This window comes from Lycium barbarum, chromosome 2 (assembly GCF_019175385.1).
Source record: "Lycium barbarum isolate Lr01 chromosome 2, ASM1917538v2, whole genome shotgun sequence".
Taxonomy (NCBI): domain Eukaryota; kingdom Viridiplantae; phylum Streptophyta; class Magnoliopsida; order Solanales; family Solanaceae; genus Lycium; species Lycium barbarum.
Window position 1 is genome coordinate 120,610,407 of NC_083338.1, and position 6,166 is coordinate 120,616,572.

General features: G+C 36.1%; 1 long non-coding RNA gene across 1 annotated transcript; it reads right to left on the reverse strand.

Moving 5' to 3' along the window:
- Window positions 1-2,896: 2,896 nt before the first annotated feature.
- Window positions 2,897-5,402, reverse strand: LOC132621689 (uncharacterized). The gene is made up of 3 exons (XR_009575635.1): window positions 5,200-5,402; window positions 4,638-4,712; window positions 2,897-3,207 (listed from the first exon to the last, which is right to left on the reverse strand). It is a non-coding gene; the product is annotated as an uncharacterized LOC132621689 (long non-coding RNA).
- Window positions 5,403-6,166: the final 764 nt, after the last annotated feature.

Here is a 6,166-nt window from a genome sequence, read left to right on the forward strand (position 1 = left end):
TTCAAATCTAAAACCCCAGAGTATATCTTTCCACGGATCGAAGGAAAAAAGACAGTTCGATCGAATATTTTTTTTTTAGATTCTTTTATCTGTTAGAAAAAGAGATAATCCACTATTTTTCCTTTTAGAAAATATAAAATTCAATAAAAATAAATAAATAGGAGACTGGAAATGATGTGAGGTGGATCCAGAAAAGGGGTGGTTCTAGTTATAATCCCGAAACGATTCGTGTATATATTTCACAGAAACGTGAAATCAAAGTAGGCGATAAAGTAGCTGGAAGACACGGAAATAAAGGTATAACCGGATCTTATTTGTGCAGTGCCGGGACACATATTCTCTTCGGAACGATTCCAATTATTTTTTGAATTGTATTCTTTTTATTCAAGAAGTTTGACCCCCCTCTAATTTTTTTGTTTTCTTTATTTGATTTGCATTTTCTTTGGGGGACTTAGATTCAAATTTAATGTGTCTCACAACCGAGAAAAATTAGGGGGGTCATTTTGGTTTTGGGTCTGCGACGAATAGGTTCAAGAGATGAGAGAATTAAGGATACCCACCAGAAAGACTAATCCAATCCATAAGGATGTACCAGAAAATACAACATTTTTGTTACTCGACCAGCCATCAGGAGAAGCAAGAGAGGACATCAATTCAAATCCTGGATTTTCGAATTGAGAGAGATATTGAGAGAGATCAAGAATTCTCACCATTTCTTAGATTCATGGACCCAATTCAATTCAGTGGGATCCTTCATTCACATTTTTTTCCACCAAGAACGTTTTCTAAAACTCTTTAATTCCTGTTTCAAAAATAGATAATTTTGTATCCAACTGTATAAAGGCGGGCGCAGATCTATGAATAGGAGACATTGTACTAGTATCTACAGGCCCTAAATTATCAACAGGCTCTCCGAGCACGTTAAAAATTCGTCCCAGAGTCGCTCCCCCGACCGGAACACTTATAGGAGCTCCTGTGTCAATCACTTCCATTCCTCTCGTTAGACCCTCTGTAGCACTCATAGCTACAGCCCTAACTCGATTATTTCCTAATAATTGTTGTACCTCACAAGCCACATTAATTGGTTGATCAACACTATCTCGACCTTGAACTACCAGAGCGTTATAAATATTCGGCATCTTGCCCGGGGGAAAGGCTACATCTAGTACCGGACCGATGATTTGGACGACACGCCCCAGGTTTTTTTTTTCAAGCGTGGAAACCCCAGAACCAGAAGTAGTAGGATTGATTCTCATAATAATAAAATAAATAAATATGTCGAAATGTTTTTTCAAAAATTATCGAATTCAAAAAAAATGTCCGCTAGCACGTCGATCGGTTAATTCAATAAAATGGGAATTAGCACTCGATTTTGTTGGCACCATGCAATTGAACTTGAACCAATTCAATTGTTTACTTATTCAATGAGACTGAGTGAATTTGCAAGCTCACCCAACCTATTTTCATTTAAAAATCTCAAGTGGATGAATCAGAATCTTGAGAAAGTCTTTCATTTGTCTATCATTATAGACAATCCCATCCGTATTATCTATTCTGACACTAGCCGCACTTAAAAGCCGAATACTCTACCGTTGAGTTAGCAACCCGAAGAAAATATCGAAAAAATTGTGTAGATCCAATCCGAAGAAAAAGAAATAAAGAGATTAGACAAGACAACCAAAAACCATTGAAAGAAGAAATCTAAAAAAATACACTCACACTTTCTAATTAATTTAAAACATAAAATAAAACTAAATAGATCCACTTCATTTATTCCTCTGGCATTACGACCTTTACCACAACGACGCTGTCCATAGATCAAATTATCTCAAATTTGGCAAAATAGGAGGGTAGGTAAAAATCTCAATTTCAATTGAAAGAATAAGTTAAATGAAAAGTTTTTGAGAATCATGTGTATCTGAAAGTTTGTAATAGTATGTAATCTTGAGCATTTATTTATAAAAGGAATATGGAGTATGTGATTTATTAATGTAGCGCCTTAGGATATTTCAATAAGTTTGTAATAGTATGTAATCTTGAGCATTTATTTATAAAAGGAATATGGAGTATGTGATTTATTAATGTAGCGCCTTAGGATATTTCAATACCTTATTTATGAATTATGATTTGCCCATTTGGTAAGATTGTATAAAATTTGGGGAAGTTTTGATGGTTTTAACAAATTGTGGGATTTTCAAGTTTATGTGAAAAAAAATACAACTTAAAAATCCAAATTACATGTTCAAACAAAATTTCAACTTCAAACCAACCTAATTCCAAATCACTAATTCCAAATCATGATTTGAAATCATATCCAAACAACGCTAAGAAACATTTCAAGCTATAGTTTAGATCAGAAAACAAGTCGGGACATTTGCACTTTTGCCTGTCCCAATTTTGTGCTAGTCTTTAATTTTTGGTACAAAGACATAAATGGGCATCTAGGTGAAACTATTCACATTGAATGACCCAAGAAACTTAAAAAAAAAAAAAAAATTAGCCTTTCCAAAATAATTTCATTTTGTAGCCTTTTTTCAATTGATTCCCATATACGTATAGAAACTTCACCATTGTTGTATAAAATATCTGAATATGTATCACTATTGTATATGTACAAAACATGTATCATACGTATAGATACTATATCACTATTGTATAGAATATCTGAATGTGTGTCACTATTGTATATGTATAGAAAATGTATTATACTTATAGATACTTTATCATTATTGTATAGAATATCTGAGTATGTATCACTATTGTATATGTATAGAAAAATGTATCCTTGTAGTATAATTTGTGTATAATAAATGTAAACTAAATGTATAATCAATATATAATTGCCACGACCCAAATATCTACCCAAATCCCACCTGGTAGGCGAACCCTTTCCTTATTCAATCTTTCAAATTAAGCAGACCAAAAGAAACAGAAGTTTCTAAGCAGTCCCTATACCAAATAAAGTCTATAAGTGCGGAAATATAACAGCTACCCAAGGAATCTGGTCAAGTCACAGTACAAAAGCTACTAAGTATGAGCATAATTCTGAATAGTAAAATACGTCTAGTCTGAACAATACTGTCTCGAATACAAGGGACAAGTATCATGATAGAAGAGTTTTCCGAGTAGCAGATCAGAACATGGCTCACCTTGGAAATTCTAACTGACTGCCTCGGGAAACTCACTCAAGAGGGCCTGATGTGGAATCTGTAACAAAGTATGTACTTAGGAAACAACATGTACTAGCAAGGTAGCATCAGTATAAACAACATGTACTGGTAGGTATCATAGGCCGACAATAATTAGTTCACATATATGAAGAAAGAAATCAACAAATAGACATGTAAGCAGTCAAATATAGTCACTAAGCACATTCACATAAGACTCGCAACAATATGAATCACAATAGATCTCAGTAGTCTACAGTCATAGCCTAGGTGGAAACCCCCAGTCCTCGAATCCATCATCTGTCTAGGTAAGTAATTAATAAAACACAACATCTCCAAGGAATCATCAATCAAGGAATCAATGCGAAAACGAACCAAGCAATGCAATAAATGCATTAAACAGAATCAATAATATGAGTGGAGCTAATATGAATGCAAGTGTGATGCAATGCAATGCACTGACTAACTGTCTCATACTGTATACACATGCTACGAAAGGAAAATCTCCACATCTCGATAGTCATGACCCATGGGGGACCCGCGAAGTCTATGTACTAGTCACTCCGCACACAGCCGAGAGATGACTCTTACAACACTAGCCACTCCGCACACAGCCCAGAGGTGGCTTCTACATACTAGTCTTCCGCACACATCCCAGAGATGGCTGCTATATCAAATTTGTCCATAGTCACTCCGCACACAGCCCAGAGGTGACTGTCATCCTTCAGTTCCTTATCATATGTTTTCATAATATTTTCCATCAAGTTATCCATTGAAACCACGCCACATCACCATGATAAAGGAAGATGAAATGTATGCATGAATGTCGAATTCAATAATGATCATAAGGGTAAATAAACATAACAACATTCTTAAATCAATTACCAATACAAACTTATTCCCAAATGTGTGCAATGACACGTCCGGAACAATTTCCCTTCAGATCACATAGAAAACATCAAATAATATATGCAAAGGATGTCATATGCATGTAGCAAGCACCACAATGAGAAGCCTCGGATGTTTCACTTTGTCTTTTGTTATTATTAATATCAAATCACGGTTCATAACAATAAATTATGTAGAATGTGTATGAATGATATCCATGATATCAATCTCAAGTATAAATCATAATCTAACCTAATTCGTGCCTCTACATGAGCACACATCACAATAACAATATTGAATCCAATTCTCCCTTTATCAATGATAAATGACATGATAAGTGAGAGACGAACGTATCACAATCTCAATATAACAACTAAGCAACAAGCCTAACACCACACACATGGCAACAAGCCAAATCACAATAAGCGAAGAGACAAGCCTACAAAGTCATTAGCAATACCAACCTAAGAATATCCATCCCAACTTCATACCCGAAGCCTTAACATGCTTTCTCCGTCAATAATTAACTTCTGCAAATGCTTCGTTAATTGAATTCTTACCGAAAGGTAAACCGTAACCTACCTCGATGCCGAGCTGTTGCCACGAACCGTTAAATGTGAGCGTTACCCTTCCAAAGAGCCTCTGAATACTCATAGTCTATTCATTATCGAAATCTAAGTTAGAAATGGGTAATAACAGTACCTCTATTGCTATACATTCGTTCGAATCGAAATTCAACTATGAAAAGAGGGAAATCGGACCCACAAGGGTAAAACAGGTATTTCAAGAGTGGGATTGGTAACCCAACGTTCTAGAAGTTCAATTCAACTCTCCAATTACTAAATTAGCTCAATTATTGATCAATTTCATCATTCAAAGCGAAACCCCCAAATTAAGCATAAACTATAGTTTTTCCATAGTCAAATCATTAACCCAAAATGGAAATTCAAGCTTATGACTAGTAATTAATGAAATTCCATGCTTAGATTAGCCAAATCCAATAATTAATCTCACATTCATAGCCTAATATTCAAATAATAGTTTTAGGGTTGAAACTCATCTTCTCCAACTAATTTTCTAGATTTCACTATAGATTTCAAGCTTAGGAATGCAAGTAATTAAGTACAAGGTGGGAGAGACTTACCCCAAGATGAATCCACTTAGAAGACACTTCAAATCGCCTTTGAGTCACTTAGAGAAATAAATTTTGGGAATGGGAAATGAATGGTTCGAATTAGGCATTTAATGAATTTGATTCAGCGTCTCCAGTGGAAGAGCTGCCGCTGCCGCGTACTCGCCTCGACAGAGGCCCATTCGTCGGGGTGGATTCTAGTAAAATGACAGAACTCCTCGCCCGCGAACCAAACCTCATTAAGGTGGGTCTGTTGGGGCGCACCCAGTCTCGCTGGGGCGAGACACCAGAAACTAGTGAAATTCTGGCTTTTCACCAAGTACCCCAAATCCCGACATCCACCTGAGACCTCTGAGATACAAAACAAATACGCACACATGTATAAAAACACACTACAGACTCACTTGTGGTCTCAAAATTTCCATCTGAGGTCTACTTGACTGGGTCAACCCCAATGGCCAAAGCTAACTTTCTAACCAATAGCCCAAAACGCTCTCGAGTGCCTCAGAAATCGAACTGAATACCCTACCAAGTCATAACCGACTCTCTGAACCACACGGAATTAACGAATTTCGGAAAAAGGTACGTTTACTTGAAAGTCAACTATCGATCAAAGGTTTTTCACTTTAAGGTTCTAGTCGCCTAATTTCCTCAGGAACCATGTTGCCCAATGCAGGTCAAAATCATACTAACAGCGCTCGGGGGAGGGTCAACAGGGTTAAATGGGTCAAAATGCAATAACGACCAAATGGTTCATTACATTATATACCAATTAAACAATCGTCGTCCTCGGATGAAGAAAGAGAGTATGAAAGCTGACAGTAACCAAGGAATCTTATTATAACCACATGGAAGCCTCTACGGCCAGCAGTATGCCAATATCACTGCCCGTTCATTTTATTAGTCAAAATTCCTTTCATTTAGCTCAAAGATTGTATTTTTCATATCTTCCATACTCAAAATTTCTTTTACAACTGAT